The sequence below is a fragment of the Pongo abelii genome, chromosome 15 (assembly GCF_028885655.2).
Source record: "Pongo abelii isolate AG06213 chromosome 15, NHGRI_mPonAbe1-v2.0_pri, whole genome shotgun sequence".
Lineage (NCBI taxonomy): Eukaryota > Metazoa > Chordata > Mammalia > Primates > Hominidae > Pongo > Pongo abelii.
This window is the reverse complement of record NC_072000.2, coordinates 34372530-34394479: the sequence shown is the minus strand read 5'-3', so window position 1 is coordinate 34394479 and position 21950 is coordinate 34372530. Positions and strand designations below refer to the sequence as shown.

At 39.0% G+C, this 21950-nt stretch overlaps 1 long non-coding RNA gene across 1 annotated transcript in view; it reads left to right on the top strand.

Moving 5' to 3' along the window:
* Window positions 1–21950, top strand: part of LOC129049738 (uncharacterized) — a 90686-nt gene that overhangs the window by 16290 nt on the left and 52446 nt on the right. The window contains exons 2-3 of the long non-coding RNA XR_008513027.2: window positions 6310–6480; window positions 7370–7542. This is a non-coding gene — a long non-coding RNA (uncharacterized LOC129049738). The remainder of the gene's footprint in view (window positions 1–6309; window positions 6481–7369; window positions 7543–21950) is intronic.

Genomic DNA, 21950 nt, shown 5'->3' with positions numbered 1-21950 from the left:
CAAATGGTAGATATACTTTTAGTTATTTAACGAATCTCCATACTGTTTTCCATAGAGGTTATACTAATTTACATTTCCACCAGCAATGTATAAGCCTTCCCTTTTCTCCCCATCCATACCAACATCTATTGTTTTTTGACTTTTTAATTATGGCCATTCTTGCAGGAGTAAGGAGAGTATCTCATTGTGGTTTTAATTTGCATTTCCTTGATGCTCAGTGATTTTGAGCATTTTTCATATGTTTGTTGGCCATTTATATATCTTCTTTTGAGAAATATCTATTTGTGTCCTTTGCCCACTTTTTGGTGGGATTTTTTTTTTCTTGCTGATTTGTTTGAGTTATTTGTAGGTTTTGGATACTAGTCCTTTGTCAGATGCATAGTTTGCAAATATTTTCTCCCATTCTGTGGGCTGTTTACTCTGATGATTATTTCTTTTGCTGTGCAGAAGCTTTTTAGTTTAATTAGGCTCCATTATTTATTTTTGTTTTTGTTGCCTTTGCTTTTGGGATCTTAGTCATGAATTTTTAGTCAGGCCGATGTCTAGAAGAGTTTTTCCAATATTGTCTTCTAGAATTTTTATGGTTTCAGGTCTTAGATTTAAGTCTTTGATCCATCTTCTGTTGATTTTTTTTTACAAAATGAGAGATAGAGATCCATTTTCATTTTTCTACATGTGGCTTGCCAGTCCCACACCATTTATTAGATAGGGTGTTAATTCCCCAGTTTATGTTTTTGTATGCTTTGTCAAAGATCAGTTGGTTGCAAATATTTGGCTTTATTTCTGGGTTCTCTGTTCTGTTCCATTGGTCTACTTTTATAACAGTACCATGCTATTTTGATAACTATAGTTCTGTAGTATAATTTGAAGTCTGGTAATGTGATACTTCCAGATTTGTTCTTTTTGCTTAGGATTGCTTTGGCTATTTGGGCTCTTTTTGGTTCCATGTGAATTTTAGGATTATTTTTTCTAATTCTGTGAAAAATAATGTTTATGTTTGATGGGGATTGCATTGAATCTGTAGATTGCTTTGGGCAGTATGGTCATTTTCATAATATTTACTCTTCCAATCCACAAACATGGGATGCATTTCCACTTGTTTGTGTCATCTATGATTTCTTTTGGCAGTGTTTTGTAGTTTTTCTTGTAGCAACCTTTCACCTCCTTGGTTAAGTATATTCCTAGGTTGTTTTTTTGTTTGTTTGTTTGTTTCACTTGTAAAAGGGATTGAGTTCTTGATGTAATTCTCATCTTAGTCACTGTTGGTGTATAGCAGTGCCACTGATTTAAGTGCATTGATTTTGTAACCTGAGACTTTACTGAATTTGTTTATCACATCTAGGTATCTTTTTGTGGAGTCTTTAGGATTTTCTAGGTATGCGATCATATTGTCTGCAAACAGTGATAGTTTGACTTCCTCTTTTCCAATTGGGATGCCCTTTATTTCCTTCTTTTGCTTCACTGCTCTGGCTAGGACTTCCAGAACGATGTTGAATAGGAGTGGTGACCGTGGGGGTACTTGTCTTGTTTCGGTTCTCAGGGGGAGTGCTTTCAACTTTTCCCCATTTAATATGATGTTGGCTCTGGGTTTGTCATACATGACTTTTATTATTTTAAGGTAAGTCCCTTTTATGCTTAGTTTTTTGAGAGTTTTTGCTTTTTCTGCATCTACTGAGATGATGTATGGTTTTTGTTTTTAATTCTGTTATGTGATGTATGTTAAACCATCCTGGCATCTCTGGGATGAAACCCATTTAGATGATGTATTATCTTTTTGACGTGCTGTTGGATTCAGTAGCTAGTATGAATCAACGTTGATGTTTGTCAAGTGCTTTTTTCTGTATCTTTTGAGATAATCATTTGTTTTTTCTCCTTTATTGTATAAATGTGGTGAATTCCACATAGAATATATCTGGGTGTTTTTTTTTAGCTTATCCTTATGTCGACAGAAACTATATTTTGTATGATTTCTGTATTGCAAAATCTGTTGAATTTCCTTAGTGACATGGCACAGGGTTTACTTTTGTAAATATTCTGAGGAAATTTGATGAGAATATGCATTCTGCATCTGTTCAGTGCTGTGTTTTATCTATGTCAATTATGTCAAGTTTGTTTATCATATTGTTCAATTTATGTATTTATTTATTTATTTAGAGATGGAGTCTCACGCTGTCACCCAGGCTGAAGTGCAGTGGCACAATCTTGGCTCACTGCAACCTCCACCTCCCGTGTTCAAGCAGTTCTCTGCCTCAGCCTCCCGAGTACCTGGGATTACAGGCACCCACCACCGTGCCAGGTTAATTTTTGTATTTTTAGTAGAGACAGGGTTTCACCATCTTATCCAGGCTGGTCTTGAACTCCTGACCTTGTGATCCGCCCTCCTCTGCCTCCCAAAGTGCTGGTATTAGAGGCATGAGCCACCGTGCCTGGCCCAAATTATTTATATTTGTATTCATTGTTTTTGTGTATTTATTGAGACATGTGCAGAATTGAGAGGTATGTGTTAAAATCTTCCACTTAGATGATAGGTTTTTGTGTTCCCTTTTTCTTCCATTAGTTTTAGCTTTATACCTTTTTGGAACATGTGATATAGTACATACAACGTTAAATAGTTTCATGTTTCTTGTTATACTTACCAGTGCTTTTTAAAAGCAGTTTTATTGAGATATAATTCATATAACATGAAATTCACCTTTTTAAATTGTACGAGTCAATGGTTTTAGTATGTACAGAGAGTTGCACAACCATTAACAAAATCTAATTTTAAACATTTTTATCATCCCAAGAAGAAACTTCATATCCATTAATAATCACTTCCTATCCTTTTCCCCACACCTCCTTTCCTACTACCTTTGGAAACCACTAATCTACTTTCTGGCTTTATAAATTTGGCTGTTCTGGACATTTATATAAGTGGAATAATACAATATATGGTCTTTTGTGACCAGTTTCTTTTACTTAGCATAGACTCATATGTTGAATATATACATAGACATGAATTAAAAAAGTGCCTTATCTCAGACTACTTGGAAGGAAGTGAACATAATTTTATTGGAAAGCTTAGATGTCTCAAAAAATAGGAGTAACTGTGTTGTAGATGCTGATATTTGAAAAATTGGAATAAAATTGAAATGTGAAAATTGAAATTTCCTGTATTTTAAATCTATATGTTTAATTAAAGTGTTATAAATAAATATAGGATAGTGTTATCCAGCTAAATATTTTAGTTGAGCAAACATCTTTGGGATTCTTATTATTTGAAAAATGGAAGATCACCTTACATTGGAGCATATCAGCATATCTAACATGCCAATTAACTAGATCATCTCTCTACATAATTCTTTTCAATAATACCGGGTAAAAAATATTATCATAGGAGTGCACCCCATGTACGTGAAGGGGACATTCACATACTCTAAAAACTCTAGGCTAAGAGCCACTGTTTTGGTAGCTCCTCACATAGGATTGAACATTTATCATTGGTGAACACAGAGCTAAATGTTTTTCATGGGTTTTTCTGGTTCAATCATCATAGTGCCTCAATTAATTAGATAGTTTATTTTGTATCACCTCCATTTTACATGCCAAGAAACAAACATTTAAAGAGGTTAAATAGTTTGCAAAAGATTTTACAATCATTTAATCATTAGGAAAATGTAAATCAAAACTTCACTGAGATACCATCTTAAATTTAAAAAGATGGCTACTATCAAAAAAACAAAATAACAAGTGTTGGAGAGGATATGGAGAAATTGGAACCCTTGTGCACTGTGGGTGGAGATGTAAAATGACATAGCCACTTTGGAAAACAAGTATAGCAACACCTCAAGAATTGAAAATAGAATTAGCATATGATCCAGCAATTCCATTTCTGGGTATATGCCCCCCAAACTTTGAAAACGGTCTCAAAGAGATATTTGCACTCCCATGTATATAGCAGCATTATTCACAATAGCTAAAATGTACAAGCAACCTAAATGTTTATTGACAGATGAATGGATATGCAAATGTGGCATATCCATACAGTGGAATATTACTCAGCATTAAAAAAGGAAGAAAATCCTGATATATGGTATAACATGGATGAGCCTTGAGGATATTAGTCTTAGTAAAATAAGCCAGTCATAAAAACAAAGAAGTACTGTATAATTCCACTTATATAAGGTACTTAGATTGGTGAAAATCATAGAAACAGACAGTAGAATGATGGTTGCCAGAAGCTGGGATATGGACAAAATGGGAATTATTTGTTTAATGGATGTAGACTTTCAGTTTTAAAAGGTGAAAAGAGCTATGGAGATGAATGGTGGTGAGCGTTGCACATTATGAACGTATTTAATACCATTGAACTATAAATACACTTAAAAATAGTTAAGATGGTAAATTTTGTGTTACGTGTATTTTAACACAATAAAAAATCATATTAAAAAAAGACTGCCCAGTCAATTGGCAGTTCCAGGATTTGAACTCTGATCCTATGCTGTTCCTTGCCTCTCTGTCTTTGCTCAAGCTGCCTCCTCTGCCCAGATGTCATTCCCTCCCTAAGCTTATCTGGCTAACTCCTTTCTTCCTTTAAGACACTGGTAAAACGTTCCCTGCTTAACCTTCTTCCTCACACTGGTTAAATGTCTTGGCTACTTCCATAATTGTGCTCACAACATTATATTTGTAATCTTTATATGAAAAAAACAAACTTATGAGATATCAGAAAATAACTTCATCTATTTTTCCCTCAATGTGCCTGCTCCAGTTCATTCTGTAGGGCTATTCTTCCCTGCCCTTAGATGAAATCACAGGAAATTCTTTGTCTCTTCTATTTATTTTCAGGCAATGAAAATTCTTCTTGTCTCTTTAGTCTTTCAAATAGTTCACTAATGAAAATGCCTGTAGAATTAACAGTAACAATTCTAATGTCTTTAAAAAATTATTTAATAGCTTTATTCTTCCATAGCTTTCTTGAGGTATATAGCATAAAATTCAGCCTCTGTAAGTGTGCAATTTATGATGTTTAGTAAATTTATAAAGTTGTGCAACCATCAACATAATCCAGTTTTAGAACATCTCCATCACCCCAAAAATTGCCCTCATGCCCATTTGCAGTCAATCTCCAACCTCCAGCTCCAGACACTCATCTACTTTTTGTTTCTATGTTTGCCTTTTCTAGAACTATTATATAAATGGAACCATATAAATGACATATATTGTGTTTTGTGTCTGGCTTCTCTTACTTAGCACAATGATTTTGGGGTCCAACCTGTTTTGTGTCTGGCTTCTCTTACTTAGCACAATGATTTTGGGGTCCAACAATTGCTATGGTTTGATGTTTGTGTCCCTCTAAGATTTGTATATTGAAACTCAACTTCCAAGGTGATGATATTAAGAGATGGGGCCCTTTGGGGAGTGATTAATGCCCTTATAAAAGAGGGTTTAGAGAGCTGCCTGTCTCTTTCATCTCTTCCACCATGTGATGACATATCACTCATCCCTCCAGAGGATGCAGCAACAAGATACTGTCTTGAAGCAGAGAGCAAACCCTCATCAGACACCAAACCTGCTGGCACCCTGATCTTGAACTTCCCAGCCTCCAGAATTGGGAGAAATAAATTTCTGTTATTTATAAATAGCCCAGGCGTGGTATTTTGTTGTAGCAGCAGGAACAGACTAAGATATCCATATCTTATACATCAGTACTTTGCTCCTTTCTGTTGCTGAATAGTATTCCATTGTATACCACATTGTTTTTATTCAGTCACCAGTTCATGCACATTTGGATTATTTCCAGTTTGGGGCATTCTGAATAATGCTACTCTGCCTGCTTGTGTCAAAGTCTTTGTGTGATCTCGTAAGTTCAACTCTACAAAACTGCCAAACTGTTTTCCAAAGCTTCCGTACCATTTTACACTCCCTCCAGCAATGAAGGAATGTTCTTCACATCCTTACCAACAACCGTTATTGTCTTCTTTATAGCCATTCTAGTGAATATGTAATGGTACCTCATTGTGATTTTATTAGCATTTTTAAGTGGCAAATGATGTTGAGCATCTTTTCCTGTACACACTAGCCACTCATATACCTTTCCTGGTGATGCATCATTTCAAATAATTTGCCTATTTGTTAATTGTGTTGTTTTCCTTTTGAATTGTGAGTATTGTGAGTATATATATATACACATACACACACACACACATATGGGTTAAATGTCTTTTGTTAGGTGTAGGATTTTCAAATATTATTTCTCAAATTTTATGGTCTTAATGGTGTCTTTTGTAATTTTGATGAAGTCCAATTCATTATTTCTTTCCTTTACAGATCATGTTTTTGGTGTCATATCTAAGAAATTGAGGAACCGTCAGAGGGATAAGAAGAAAACCAGAAAACGTGTCATGGAACCCCAGAGAAGTTAAAGTATTAGGAAGAAGGGGAATAAGCACTGGTGTCAAAACCTGCAAAATGTCCAAAAAGGACCAATGAGGCAAAAAGGTCACTAAATTTGGGGAATAATAATAATAATAATAATGACTAGTTATTGATATTTATTGAACGCTTATTTTATGCCAGGCCCTATACTAAGTATGATCTCACTTCTAGTTTCAGTAACTAGGTAGAAGAAATTCAGTATTATTAACATTATCAACATTTCCCCCTATGCCTCTAAACATATTGGTCTCAGAGTGTGTAACATAAGATTTGGAGATGAGAAATTCTCTTTAGGCTTGGGTTCTACAATGTTTTGGTTTGGGGCAGACCACTTAACTTTCCTGAACCGGTTATCACTTACCTTTCCTGAACCTGTTATTATTTGTAAGAATAATCATTACCAATTTGTAGTTGGGGCTGTTGCAGGAGATGATATATGCAAAGCACCCAGCATTGCCTAGTCTATAGTGCACACTCAAAAACAGAAGTTGTAATTACTAGTTGCCATTTTCAGATAGAAATTTAAAAATGTTTTTAAAACTGTTACACTCTATAGATTATTTTAATTTTAAAAATCCTAAATATTTTGCTAATAAAAAAGTAACTTTCCTCTTTCCCATCATCCAAAGAATATAACTAATGCTTCTTTTTTAATGGCTTTATTAAGAAATGATTCACATACTATACAATTCTCCCATTTAAAATGTACAATTCAGTGGCGTTTAATATATTCACAGAATTGTGCAACCATCACCACATTTCATGTTAGAACATTTTCATCACCCACAAAAGGAATTCTGTACCCATTAGCAGACTCTCTGTGACCCCCAAATCCCCTATCCCAAGGCAGTAACTAATCTACCTTCTGTCTCTACAGATTTGCCTATTCTGGATATTTTATATAAATGGAATCATATAATATGTAATCTTTTGTGGTTGGCTTCTGTTACAGAAAACCAGAGCCAGACAATAAGTTCAAGCTGTGAACAGCGATTTTATCCAGGAACTATGACAACAGGGAAAAAGAGACCTCAGTATAGAATGGTGCTTAATTCCAAATATAAGACAAGTGGAGCCAGTTGAAGGTGAAGGGGTGGAGGAAAATTACTAGAGGAGACATCAAAGGTAGGGGGAATTCTTGCTAAACCTACCTAATGGGATTCTTGCAGAAGGCAGGCTAAGGTGATGATCAGACGTCATGTGCGGGATGATGGAAGATGAGGAATTTGGTCAGATATTGAGGATAATCAGGTTTTGAGGGTGGGAGATTCTGCTAAATTGACTTAACAGGATTCTTGCTAAATCTGGGCTATGCAGTCCTGAGCACAAGGCCCAAGGGTGGGGCCTAATTGAGAAAAGGGCTTAGAGGAAGCTGACTAAAGTTGGTCAAGGAGAGGCTCTTTGTTACTTCTTTCACTTAGCATACTATTTCAAGTTCCATCTGTGGTGTAGCATGTATCACCACTTCATTCCTTTTTATTGCTGAATAATATCCCATTGTATGGATAGAACAGGTTTTGTTTATCTATTATTTGTCCATTGAATGGGCATTTGGCTTGTCTCTGTGTTTTGGCTACTATGAATGGCTGCTATTTTTTGGCTGCTATTAACATTTGTGTACAAGTTTTTGTATGGACACATGTCTTAGTTTCTCTTGGGTATATATCTAAGTGTGGAATTGCTGGGTCATATGGCAATTTGATGTTTAACCTTTTCAAGAACTGCCACACTGTTTTCCAAAGAGGCTGTACCATTTTGCAATTCCACCAGCAGTGTATGAGGATTCCGATTTCACCACATTCTCCCCAACACATATTATTATTTTTATTTTTGAATATAGCTGTCCCAAGTGTGAAGTGGTACCTCACAGTGGTTTTGATTTGCATTTCCTGATGGTTAATAATGTTGAGCATTAATCAATACTGCTTTAATCCCAATGAAGTGTAGATAAGACCTGGGAGATTTATTTAAAGGATAGAAAACAATCAGTAAATGACCCATCAGCATGTTGCTATTGGAGCCTGTTACTTGTGCCTTCAGGGTCTTTCTGGGATGGGGACACACAGTGGATTTACTCATTTCCTTCAGCCTCTATAGTCTCATCAATTTAGGTTCTAGGTCATTGTTTTGGATCTAATACACACACTAGTCACCTGTCATTTCATCCCTCATACGCTGCCCAAAGTTATGAAAATAAAGAAGACAAGTAGAGAGTTTGGTATCCTAGTAAGAGACTCCATAAAAATCAGTGACTTGTTTTGAGAAAATAGGTGCTATGCTGTGTTATTGTAGGAATCTTGAATCATAGATCAAAAGCCCTTCTTCATGGTCACTGGTAAATAAAGAAAATCGTTCTTCTATTTGTGTAGACAGGGCCAGCAAGCTTTGTTTGTAAAAAGCTGGATAGTATATATTTTTAGTTTTGTGAGTCATAGATTTCTGTTTCAATTACTCAGCCCTGCAGTTGTGGTGCAAAAGCAGCCACAGACCATAAATAAACAAACAGGTATGATTGTATTCCAATAAAACTTTATTTATAAAAAACAGGCGTTGGGCTGGATTTGGCCCACAGGTTCTAGTTTGCTGATCCCTGGTGTAGATAAAAGGAGAGATTCTTGAGATTTCTTTCTATAGAAACCTGAAAATGGACAAGGGAGGGTGCTTTTTATTTTTCCTACACAGATGTTTTACAATTGTACTTGGCTTCTCACTATCCTGGGTGGGTCAATTGATTAATTTTGCAGAGATTATTTGTCTCTTTCTTTAAAAATTTTTGTTTTATTGCTAGGACAGCATCTTAGAGTCATTTAAAACTAAATCAGATAGAATTTCCAAGCCACCTTTAGGAACAACTTATTCTCATTATTAATGACTCCAAAAACAATCTGAGATCAACAGGAATATTTATTTAATTTGCCTATTTATTTCATCAGTTATTTTCACTCAGTTTAAACTCTTTCATGTGCTTCTCGTATTTCTATTACAGTGAAAGTGCCCATAAAATTATACTAGTTATTGATATAACTAGTAACAGGACAGACAGCTGGGAAAACTTTTTAATATCTCATTTCAAAGTCTAGACCACTACAGCTGTTGTCTTTCAAAACACTCTTTAAGAAGCTCAACTGAATCAAAATTTAGACCAAAGCAGAAGTGTGAAGGGAACAACCTTTTGGTTTGAGAGGCTAGGCTGGGGCATGGGCTGAGGAAATGCAGATCGACATCTATGACCTGCCCTAGGACCCCAGGCTCTGTCATCTGCAGCTTAAAGAGTCCTAGCCAACACAGGGGACTTCCTCTTGGAATTGAGATTTGAAGGATGATGGCTGCGTACTAGCTGGGCAGGGAGGGACCAGGGCCCAGGCAGAAGGAAGGGCCTGTGCAAGGACATGGACATAAGTGAGAAAATTGTGTGTTTGGGGAATGGCAAGGACTTTATTGCTCCCAGAAACCAAAGTGAGGAGGGATAAAGGGGCCGGGAGCGGTGGTTCACGCCAGCACACTGGGAGGCAGAGGCAGAGGCAGATGAACCACCTGGGGTCAGGAGTTTGAAAGTAGCCTGCCCAACATGGTGAAACCCCGTCTCTACTAAAAATACAAAATTAGCTGGGCGTGGTGGCGTGTACCTGTAATCCCAGCTAGTCGGGAGGCTGAGGCAGGAGAATCTCTTGAACCCGGGAGGCGGAGGTTGCGGTGAGCCGAGATTGCACCATTGCACTCCAGCCTGGGTGACACAGCGAGACTCCGTTGCAAAAGAAAGAAAGGGATACAGGTAGGAGAAGAGGCTCTACACACAGACCAAATCACAAAGGGCCTTAAAAGCCCTGCAAGGTGTCTAGATTTTGTTCTATACGCAATGGGGAGGCCAGTAAAGAATTTCGAGCAAAGGAACGATATGAGCAGATTTGTGGGCTTGGAGGGTTGTGCTAATGGAGGCAAGAACACAAGTTGTGGGTTGGTTACCGTTGTCTGGGTGAGAGATGACGAAAGCCTGAGCTAGCACACTGACAGTGCGCATGGAGAGAAGGGAAAGTCCAGAATATGAAAGCTATGAAGGAGGAGGCAGGAACAGTGATAAGGGCTGCCAGCGGTGGAGAACAGAGAACAGGGAGGGTTCTGGGAGGACTCTCGGCTTCCTGGTTGGAATAGCGGTATTGATGAAGATGCTGATTCTCAGGACATAAGTTATGTGGCTGATGTGGGGAAGAAAGATGCTGAGTTTAATTATGGATACGTTGAGACAGAAGTGTATGGGGGCTGGTGGGGGGCGAGTGCAGTGGCTCACGCCTGTAATCCCAGCACTTTGGGAGGCCGAGGCGGGCAGATCGCCTGAGGTCAGGAGTTTGAGACCAGCCTGGCCACGTGGTGAAACCCCATCTCTACTAAAAATATAAAAATTAGCGGGCCTGTTAGTGGGCGCCTGTAATCCCAGCTAGTCGGGAGGCTGAGGCAGGAGAATTACTTGAACCTGGGAAGCGGAGGTTGCAGTGAGCTGAGATCGTGCCATTGCACTCCAGCCTGCGTGACAGAGAGAGCCTCTGTCTCAAAAAAAAAAAAAAAAAAAAAAAATGTGTATGGGGACTATCCGGTTGGATTATGTAGGAGACAGTTGGATAATCAGAGATAAGTGACGGTTGTTGAAGAGAATGCTCAGAAGGTGTTTGTATGGTGAGAGGAGAAGAGGTACTGACTCTTGGAGACACGGCTACTCTAATTGTGGTCAGGAGCAGCCAGAGAGGGAAGAGAAATAACCAGGGAGAATGTAAGTAACCAAAGTCAAGGGATGAAAGAATTCTGAGGAGGATGAAGGGGTTAAGGGCATCTGATACACCACAGATAGCAAGCTCTATAAGGGCAAAAAAGAGCGCACTGAATTTGGTCACTAATGGATAAATGGTGATTAAAACAGTTTCAGCTGCTTACATGAGGTAACGCCCTGATTGCAGTGCTTGAAAGAGGAGGTGGGTGATGAAGACCTCCCGGCAGCCAGTTGAGAACACTGTATTTATGTTTCACTGTGAAGAACAAGAGAAAAGATAGCCTAGAAGTTGGGAACACACAGGCCTAGGAATGGCAGCTGCTTTCCACTTACGGAAGAGGTGAAGCATGTTCATATGCTATGTGGGAAAGGGTCACTGACTCTTGAAAAGAATATGATAAAAGAGGAAGAAAGAATGAAAGAAAGGATAAAGATGAAGGAAAGGGAAGGAATATTGACGGAACAAAGACCAAAAGAATAGAAGGGAAGATAGGATCCCAGGACAGGTAAATGGGTGAGGTAATTGCCTTGGTACCTGTTCGTCACATTGTATATTTATCTGGTGCATATTATGGGCATGATAAGTAAGTAGAAAATGCAGTACTGATGACCATTGTTAAGCTCACGGTAGCCAGAGAAACATGAAACAAGTATTAAACAGTGCTAAGCAACAATAATGCTTGACAAAGTATAAGAGTTTTGACAAGAATGGCAAGATTATGGCACCCTAACCCTTGCTGGTCTCTTCTTGACCCACGACAAACAATAACTAATCACTGTCTTTTCTGTGCTCTGTCTTGGATGCAGAATTCATCACAGGGCTTTAGGCAGCCTCTAACAGTTTATGAGAGTTGGAGCTTGAAGTTGAAAGCTATTTGCTATCCTTGGATAATGTTAAAAATGGTTAAGTATCATAAGAATTTTATAGAAAGTTATATTGTTTCCCAGAGTAAATTGTTTGCCTTTCAAGGAAACAAGATATGTTCTGTTTCTTTAGTAGTGCCCACACCATTACAATCAAAGGCTCAGTTAGGGCTTATCGAATTCATTTCATTATTTTACTTTTTGAGACAGGGTCTCTCTGTTGCCCAGCTTGGAGTGCAGTGGAGCAAACATGGCTTACTGTAGTCTTGACCTCCTGAGCTCAAGCAATCCTCCTGCCTCAGCCTCCGGAGTAGCTGGGAACACAGAGTAGCTGTGTGTCACCACACCTGGCTAAATTTTTTGTTTTTGGCAGAGATGGGGGTGGGGGGGGTGGTGTCTCCCTATGTTGCCCAGGCTGGTCTCGAACTCCTGGGCTCAAGTGATCCTCCCGCCTCAGCCTCCCAAAGTGCTGGCGTGAGCCACTGTCCCTGACCTCATTTCATAATTTTTAAGAGATCTTATAAGGAAATAAGTCAACTCAATATATGTAAACACATTATTGTTTATAGCACTTCTCTAAGTAAAGACGTCTATAAAGTTTATATTCTAACATCTGACAACTTTTTCTACCCTTGCAATTCAAACTCATTTTCTCTTTAACAATTTAAACTTGTTTTCTTTGTTCTTATGGAAGATGGAAAACAGCTGGTGAGCATCCTCAGCTAATCCTTGTTAAATGCCTTCTTAAAAACAATCCTTTAGCTTGAGGACATTAAACTAAGTGAAAAAACCAGTCACAAAAGGATAAATACTGTATGATTCCACTTATATGAAGTACTTAGAGTAGTCAAATTCATAGAGACAGGAAGTAGAATGGTGGTTGCTGGGGCTGGAGGAAGGGTGAAAAAAGAGTTATTGTTTAATGGTCACAGAGTTTTAATATTTCAAGATGAAAATAGTTCTGTGGTTGGATGGTAGTGATGGTAACACAACAATGTGAATGCACTTAATGCTACTGAACTGTACATTTAAAAATGATGAAGATGCTCAAAAAACAATTGTATAGGTATGTAGAGAGGCATATATTTACCCTTTGGGGATATCAGAGAAACCATTACCTAGTAACTGCATCTGCTACGGAATTGTTTGCTCTGTTCCATTTGTTATTCATCCTTTCTTTGTGGCTTCTCTTTCCATTCTTCCAGAAAGTTTTGTTGCTCTTCTCTGGAGCATCTTCAAGTCTTCTACAAAACAGATGTAGTTTTTGGAAAGATGGCAAAGCCAGTGTAGCGAGGAGGCCATCTCAAAGGTGTTAGGGTTTTGTGTGGCATTAAGGTTACTGTCCTTGACAAACCTATGGTTTGTCCTCATCCCTAGGTATGGCTTCTGTTCTTTCCATCTGTAAAGGTGGGGTGGGTAAACTAGATGAACTCTAATGGAATTTATAGCTCACCATTATCTTTGGCTGTTTTTCATTGTGAGTTTGTGCTACCATTCCATGAGTTTTAGGTTTATGTATGAAATATCATACATTTGTTTTTCAAAATTATGAATTCAATACAAGCTCAAAGCACCAAACTTGTGAACTTGTTTTTCCACTTTCCCCGTCTCTTTTTTTTGTACTGAATTTCACTCTGTTGGAATGTTTCTAAAAGTAAATGTCCTTGCTTTTTGGTTAAGAACTGTGATTCCTGAATGGACCACCTGAATATAACAGGGCGGTATGTCTTAATTAGTGCACTTTCTTTTCCCACCCCCTGTAACACTGAGCTGAAAGTCTTTACTTTCATAGTTTATCACTTAAACCTTATGGGTTTCAGGCTTTATTAGGACTGCCTCATCAGTAAAGTAGTTCAGCCTGGCTTCATTTTAAATATTTTTCCTTTGCTCTTACCTAGCAGAAAAAGCCTTGGAATGAAAACCTGGAAATTTGGAATCCTTCCTCTCTTAGTGTGCGATTGTTGTCCAGTTACCTTAAAAAAAATCATACAGCACAGGTGTGCTTGTAAGCCCTTGTCCCCACGATTTGATGATACCATTATTGGTTTCGCTGGGTATTTGCTCTTAGTCATCAGTTGTTTCAGTGAGGTGAAGAGGAGGAGGGTGGGGAGGTATTTAGCAGAATAATGGTGTTTAAGATTTACCCAACACCTAAAATATCTAGAAAAAAATCAAGAAACCCAACCCAAACTTTCTCATTTTCTAAGAAAACATTAATGTGAAATTGACACTGTGCTAGTTAGTAATTGCAGGGTGTGTGTCTCTCTCTTCTATTACCACCATCTAAAAAAACACTCACATGCCCTCTTCCAGCTAGTAACCCCGCAAGGTAACTGCTGCTGTGATTTTGTGTTGTGACTGTGTGGTCTGCGGACTTACACTACAGTAAATTGAGGCTCCAGTTTTGGTGGACTGATCATATCCCAGGATTTAAGTGACTTTGGATCTGTTATTTAATATTCAGGAGTGCTGACCGGGAACACTAGAGGGACTGAGGAAGAAGTCAGATGTGACATCTGTGGTGGGTCCAAGTTTTATCCTACATTAAAAGAAGTTAGATCCTCCTACCACTGATTTATAGAAGTTGATGTTGGTCTGGAGCTTGATGCCATGCTGGCGCCATGCTGTCTGATGGCCTTTCAAAGGGAATTCTGGCCGCCTTAATTTGGCTTCATATTTCTTGGATGACCCATGTGTTTTGGACTGAATACTGTCTGTGAAGCAGAGTTCAGTGGGACCATTTAGCTCTGTGTTACCGGGAAGTGTTGCTGGCCCAGTCCTTACATGATCTGGGTGCTATGTGACCATAAACAGACTTAGGCTTCAGTCCTTGTTAACAAGCTGATGCTTTGAATGGGCCTGGGTCGGTGGTTTGTCTTGAAGTCTGTATACAGTCAACAAAACAGGGCAGTTGCAGAGTGCCTTGACAATCTCCTCATCTAATGAGAAAGCTGCTTCCCCAGTGTCTGGAAATATGCAGTCAAACTTGTACTCCCAAGGGATATGGCATAGAACTTATTAAATATAATCTATTACACCATAATATTGTTGGACAGATGAAGTTAGAGGGAGCACTCTACATTTCACACATGAAATCAGACAATGGTGGGGAAGATTTTTATGCTGGCAAATGTATCCTAGAGGACGTTCCTCAGCCTCTAGAACATTGTATGGCAATGAATTATACACTCAGAATATGTGTGAATCAGTGTGTGAATGCATGAACAAATGTAATTAGTAGCTCTCAGATTCTAATTCTGCAAATTGTGTTGAAAACTTTCATAGTCTTGGCATTCCTTGCCATTTTCCTCTGCCTGTTATATAGCTAAGATCACCCCAACTATTTTGTAGTTTGAAGCTACAGCATGTTTCTCAACCACTGATATTGAGAAGCCAAAGTCCAGGAGAGCTTTTCCTGGGATTTTAGAGAGGAAAGGAGGATGACCTCCGGTCTGTGCTGAAAACTTAGATGGAAAGAGGGTTATGCCTCTCAACAGCACAGAAAACAGCAAATTACATTTGAGAATTCAAGACATGAGTATTCAGCAGTAGCTCACAAATGGAAGCCACCAGTTCAAGATGCAGTACCATATATGAATTACTGCTAAATTGAACCCTATTGACATATCAAAGAATATATTGTTGTTTGTTTTCAGAAGGTTGTAGAGATTATCGTAGATTTTGAAGGGATACAGGAACAGTCTTCTCTCGGTGTGAAAGGGCACAGCCACTTAAAAGGTGTCAGAAAAACAATATGCGCAGAAGAGCAGTCCTTGGGGAAATCCCAGAGCCTCAGCAGCAATGTGGGAAGACATAAGGACCAAAACAAAAGTCACATTTCTGACTCTTCCCTACCCTTTTGTATTTGTTTTGGTCCTTATTTCTTCCAGCACGGCATGTGGAAGGGACAAAGGAAGAGAACATTAATCTTGAACACTAGAGAAGAAAGGGAGAGAGATGGATGATCTCAGAGTAGTAGAAAACAGCCTTTTAAATACCGTAAGAGCATGGAATCCTCATAGAAGGTATGTCTGTTTTAGACTGTAGGTTGATCTTTTTTTTTCTTCTTTTTTGTTTCAATCAATGTGATCACAAAGAGTCAACTCAGGTTTGATAGAGTGAGAAGAGGTAGTGCAGCCTATTTGTTTGTTTTTCTGTTATTTCATCCTTAAAGGTAAACAAAACCCTCCATTATATGTGCTACTAAGGCTTTTAAAAATCAAAGGAGACAGTGGGAAGTCAGGTGACATGGAAATAGTCAGATATTGTATCTGCAAAGCCCCTAGCCTCAGCAGGCACATCCTGGGTTCCATTTCTCTGGTGTCCCTTCCCCTGCCCCGCTTCCCTGTTTGAAGTGGCTGGGCACATTGCCTCTACCTGGAAGCTGATAAGACACCCTCACTGCACACTGTCAAGGTTTTCCAAGAAAAATAGCAAAGAATGCACTTGTGTTGAGGTACAGGAGTTGCTGACCGGCAGGTCTCTAAAGAATCAACAAGCCCACGTTTCTGCCTCCTCTCATGTCCCCAAGCTGATTTTCAGCTCAAAACTAATAAAATCGACGTGTTTTTGTAAATCAACAAGTGCAGAGCTTCAGCTCATTTTCTAAATCTTGATGTGCCAATTTAAGAACATTCCTCTCCGCTCAGAAAATTACTCTGAAGAATATTTGCAGGAAAGGCATTGCCCAGAAAGTGGTTGTAACTTTGTGTATGTTTGTTCATATTAATGATAATTCAGCTAATATTTGTTGGGCACCACTATGAGCTTGGATCTGTGTTTGGCAGTGGGATCAGAGCAGAGAACAAGTCTCTACCCTGGGGATGTTTCAATATTTAAGGAAAGAACTTGGTTATTTTTGAGGTGGTATTGCATAGAAGAATTGAACATTGAAAACACGGGTTTGAAAACAAATGGTGTTAAACACTACATATAACTCCTCAAAGATTTTGCTTTTTGTCCTTTTATTAAGGAGGAGCATTTAATATCAAAATTACTATTCTGAGTGGCCATAATTCAAGAGAAAAAAACTGCAGAGGCTTGTGATTTTAGTAGGAGAATTTTTTGTAGATATCTGTCTCACAAAGAACATCCGTGGGATGCATTCTTATTTGAAGGAAGTTTAACTGTCTCAGAGCTTTTGTGTTTTTATACCAAGGAGCATACATTTGAGGGAGAAGTTTCTATCCTTATATTTCAAGCAGATTTGCATCAAAGCATAAGCTTCATGCACTGTTGAAGACCTTCCCACTAGGTTGTATCCTATTATTTTGCATAATTGTAACCATACTTCGGTGCTGCATTGATTCTCTAACCATTTCCTTTGGGATAATCGGAAACATCTCTTTTGAGATTGAGTCAGGAATGTAGAAGTGGAACTAACCAGGTTCCTGTGGCGTGTACCCGTTTCAAACCACCGTGCTCTTGGAGCTTTCTCCATTTCTTTCTGTGGTATGTCCATTTACTGGAAACAATTGCCTCAAAACAACTAGCTCTATCTTGCTGAGTTTTACCCGATGGTTTACCTTTTCTCTCATCTTCTCTCTCCTCTTGCCTTCCCGCCTCCCCATACTTCAGGATTTATATTCCTTTTCTTTGTGACACTTACTTGATGAGTATGACTGTAAAGACATTGTTAACCTCTCCCCTCGCCCCCGCCCTCCCCACTCATCTTTGTGTCCTGGATAAGGGAGAGCTTTGATTTGAGGGGATTATGAGTGAATGGTGAGTGAGCAGGCTGGAGCTCCTTGGGAGCCAGGCCATGCATGAGCTCCAACAAGCCCCGCCACTCAGGTGCAGCCATCTCCAATCCTGAGCTCATTTTTGTGTCCCCAGCAAGCATGCATAATCTTAGACAAACAATCCTGCCAAAAAGGGCATCCAACAGTTCCTTAATACAGAGCAACAATTCTTGGCTCTGGAATCAGTAAAATTATCTATTTTCAAAACAACCCCTTTTAAAAAAGAAACCAACAAAGAGGATAGTGTTGTTTATGTAACTTTTTTGTAAGGTTATAAAAAGTTTTGTTTTTTTTTTTCTCTCTCTCTCTCTCTGGGTACAAAATGGGTACGGTATGTGTTCCCAAGCCTAGAGAGGTTGTTTGGGAAAGCATTGATATCTCTTGAGATTTTCCTTTGCTAATGACTTTAGCCTTTCTCCCTTGTAGAAAAAAAAAAAAAATGTTGTTTTTAACATTCTGCTCTGCAAGTTCTTAGGAATGGTTGTTGGGAACTGGGTACCTTGGATCATTTGTCTTGTCCCTGAGAGCTGTCCTCAGGCCCTGTGAGGTGAACAGTCAGGGGTGATCTAGCATGGCAGCCATGGAGCTCCTTTGTTGCAGGTGGAAGGAGGTGGTGGGGTCCTTGCAGCAGTGACTCCAGCTCCTGACTGGTGCCTCTGGCCTCTGCAGATGTCCACCATGACTTTTTTTTTGACCTGGCTGAACACAATTTCTCTAGTTTTTTTTCTTGTGACCTTCTGGCCATCAGCTTCCACTTGTTGCCTGTCAGTTAGGTGAAATTAGCATTACTGGAGCCTATCTAGAAAGAGGGCAACATATAATATGTGTGGGGAGAGTGGAGGGCTTCACACAGCCTTCAAGAAACCTGAAAAATGAAACCAAAAATTTAAAAATCCACAAATAAGGAATTCAAAAACTTTATATGCTCAGAGGCTACTGTAGAGAGAAAAGCAAAGATGAAAGAAAGCAAAGGGCACTCTGCCATCTTAAACAAGGAAAGAAGAATAAATTAACGTGAAGGGACCTTTGTAGAGGGAAGAATGTCCAAACACAGGAATACAAGGCAGACTTGAAGTCCAGGTTACACGGAGTTGATCAGTGAATTCTCACCTAGTATGAGTACCAGTGGCACCATTTGGGGATGTGAAATGTGGGAGACGGTGGGATCTGTCCACCACACCACCAGGGATTCTGGTGGGGGTCATCCCCAGCATGCTTTTCCCTGGAACTCCCCTTCTTCATGTCTTGTGTCATTGGCTGTGTCATTCAATGGGGACAGAAATAAAAACGAGGCAGTTATTTGAGTTTCAGATCAGCTGTACCCACTAGCTATATTTCATTTGTTTGTTTTGCAGGGAGTAATTTAGGACCTCCAATGTAATTGCTGATTTTACTAGTTATCACTGAGAAGCATTTCACATCAAATTTCAGTGCACACCATGCTCCCATTTCCTCTTAGGCTTAGATTGGACCTGGTCTTGGGCCCCTTTGGGATCTGAGTGTGTTTCGTTTCTCTGTGTTTCTTGGCTTAATGAAAATTGTCAGATATGTCTTATCTTTACTCATTTGCTCAGAGATAACCTTCAAGACACAGTTAAAAATGAGGATATTGGGCCAAAGGTCATCTGTTTGTTCAGAATTTCTGGAAAATATCAAAAACATTACTTCTTTTGACTGTACAAGTAGAGTTTTAAATTTTATTTATTTAAATTTTAAAGTACATCTTGCTTTTAAGGGCTGCTGCTTTGATTTTGGAGAAGGATAATTCTCACCCACCAACCATTTATTAATTTAGTACCTACTAGATGTTATAAAAGATCAGAGTGCGGAGAGGGCCTGCTTGATGGGGCCCATAGATTTGGGCAGGCTTCCCTGAAGTGGGCTTTGACAAGTGAGTAGGAGCTTCCCTGATGGAGACAGAAGAGGAGGATATTTCAAGCATAGCAGAGCCCCGGAGCCATGCGAATAAAGGGCTGGCGAGGGGCAGCAACAGCTCCTGAGTGAGGCCAGCCAACCAGATGGTGGAGTGAGAGGTAGGCATTGAGGTTAGAAAGACAGATTAGGGGGCCGGGAGCGGTGGCTCACGCCTGTAATCCCAGCACTTTGGGAGGCCGAGGCGAGTGGATCACAAAGTCAGGAGATCGAGACCATCCTGGCTAACACGATGAAACCCCGTCTCTACTAAAAATACAAAAAATTAGCCTTGCGTGGTGGTGGGCGCCTGTAGTTCCAGCTACTAGGGAGGCTGAGGCAGAAGAATGGTGTGAACCTGGGAGGCAGAGCTTGCAGTGAGCCGAGATTGCGCCACTGCACTCCAGCCTGGGTGACAGGGAGACTCCGTCTCAAAAAAAAAGAAAAAAAAAAAGAAAAAAAAAAAAAAAGAAACACAGATTAGGGTCAGGCTTTGTATGCCAAGAAAAGAATTCAGATTTTGTCCTTCAAGCACTGAACAGTCATCTAAAATTCTTAATCAGAGTTATGATATGGGAGGTATAGTGAACATTTTGCACTCATCTTGGCTGGCCAGCAAAGAATGATGCTGGAGAGATGGTGGAGAACTTGTTTTCTGTTAGAGGCGTTCCCCACTTTATGATGCAAGTCGGCCCTTGCTGTAGGTGCTGAAAGTGTGACATACCCTATTTCCAGTCTTCCTCGCAGTTCAGGAATGGGCACGTGACCTAGGCTCTGCCAATCAGATGTCACCACTCCAGACTGAATAGTGACATGAAGAAGCAAGGACCTCAAGCAAGATCCATTTCTGGAGATGGAGCCATCAGTTCTAGAAGCAGCAGAGGGCAAACACCTGAGGGTCAGGGTCAAGTGTCCACTGGTTCAGGGTGGTGATGAAAGCTTGTGTGTCTCTGCCCAGCAGGATCAATGATGTTTTCCCCTCACCGTCTCCTCAGCATGAATTTGGGCATTGCTGCTGGCCGCATAGCCTCCGAACCTGGATTTTTAGCTCTCCAAGAGATCCAATGAGCTGCCTAACGTTGAAAAAATTTTTTTAAGTCATCTCTTTTAAGGTTTAACTTACTGACAGTAAGATGTACCCTTTTAAAGTTTATAGTTCAATGAGTTTTGACAAATACAGTTGTGTGATCACTACCATAAAATATAGACTATTTTCATTAGGCCAGAAAGTTCCCTTGTGCCCCTTTGAAGTCAACCACCTCTCTATTCCCAACTCCCAGCAACCTCTAATTTGAATTTTTATTCCTGGAGTTTTGCCTTTTCCAGACACTCATAAATGGATCATGTGGCATGAAGCTGTTGTGTCTGAGATTTTTTTTTTTTCATTTAGCACAATGCTTTTGAGATTAATTGTTGTTGTATATATCAGTTTATTTCTTTTTATTGTTGTTATTAGACTGTTTGGTTATATCACAATTTGTTTATATATTCACTAGTTGATGGACATTTGGTTTCTTTCCAGTTTTGGGCTATTATGCATAACATTATTATACTGTGAACATTCATACAAGTTTTTTTTTTTTTTCCTTTGGTAAATACCTAGGAATGAGATCACTGGGTCATATGGAAAGTGTAAAACTTTATAAGAAACTGCCAAACTGTTTTCCAAAGATTATACCCTTTTGCATTCCCACTAGCAATGTATGTAAGTTCCATTTGCTCTGCAGTCCTCAACAGCAATTGGGATTGTCAGTCATATAATTTTAGTCATTTTAGTAGGTGTGTAGTGATATGCCATGGTGGTTTTAATTTGCATTTCCCTAAAAGCTATTAATGTTGAACATCTTTTCATGTGCTTATTTGTGTCCATACATTATTTTTGGTGAAGTGAATGTTTAAATATTTTGCCCAGTTTTTATTGTGTTGCATATTTATCACTGTATTATAGGAATTCTTATCCTAATACAAGTCTATGATCAGGTATTTGTTTTCCAACTATTTTTCCAAGTCTGTGGCTTGTCTTTTTTATTTTCTTAATACTACTTTTCAAAGACCTGAATTTTTAATTTTGAAGAGGTATAATTAACTTTTTATAGTTCATGATTTTTTTGTGTCCTAAGAAGTCTTTGCAGAAAGTTATGTTATGAAATATAATAATATTGGATAGTCTGAACTATGAATATGATTTATCTATTTACGAGGGTCTTTAGTTTCTCTCAGTAATGTTTTATAATCAATGTACATGTCTTATGCATTTT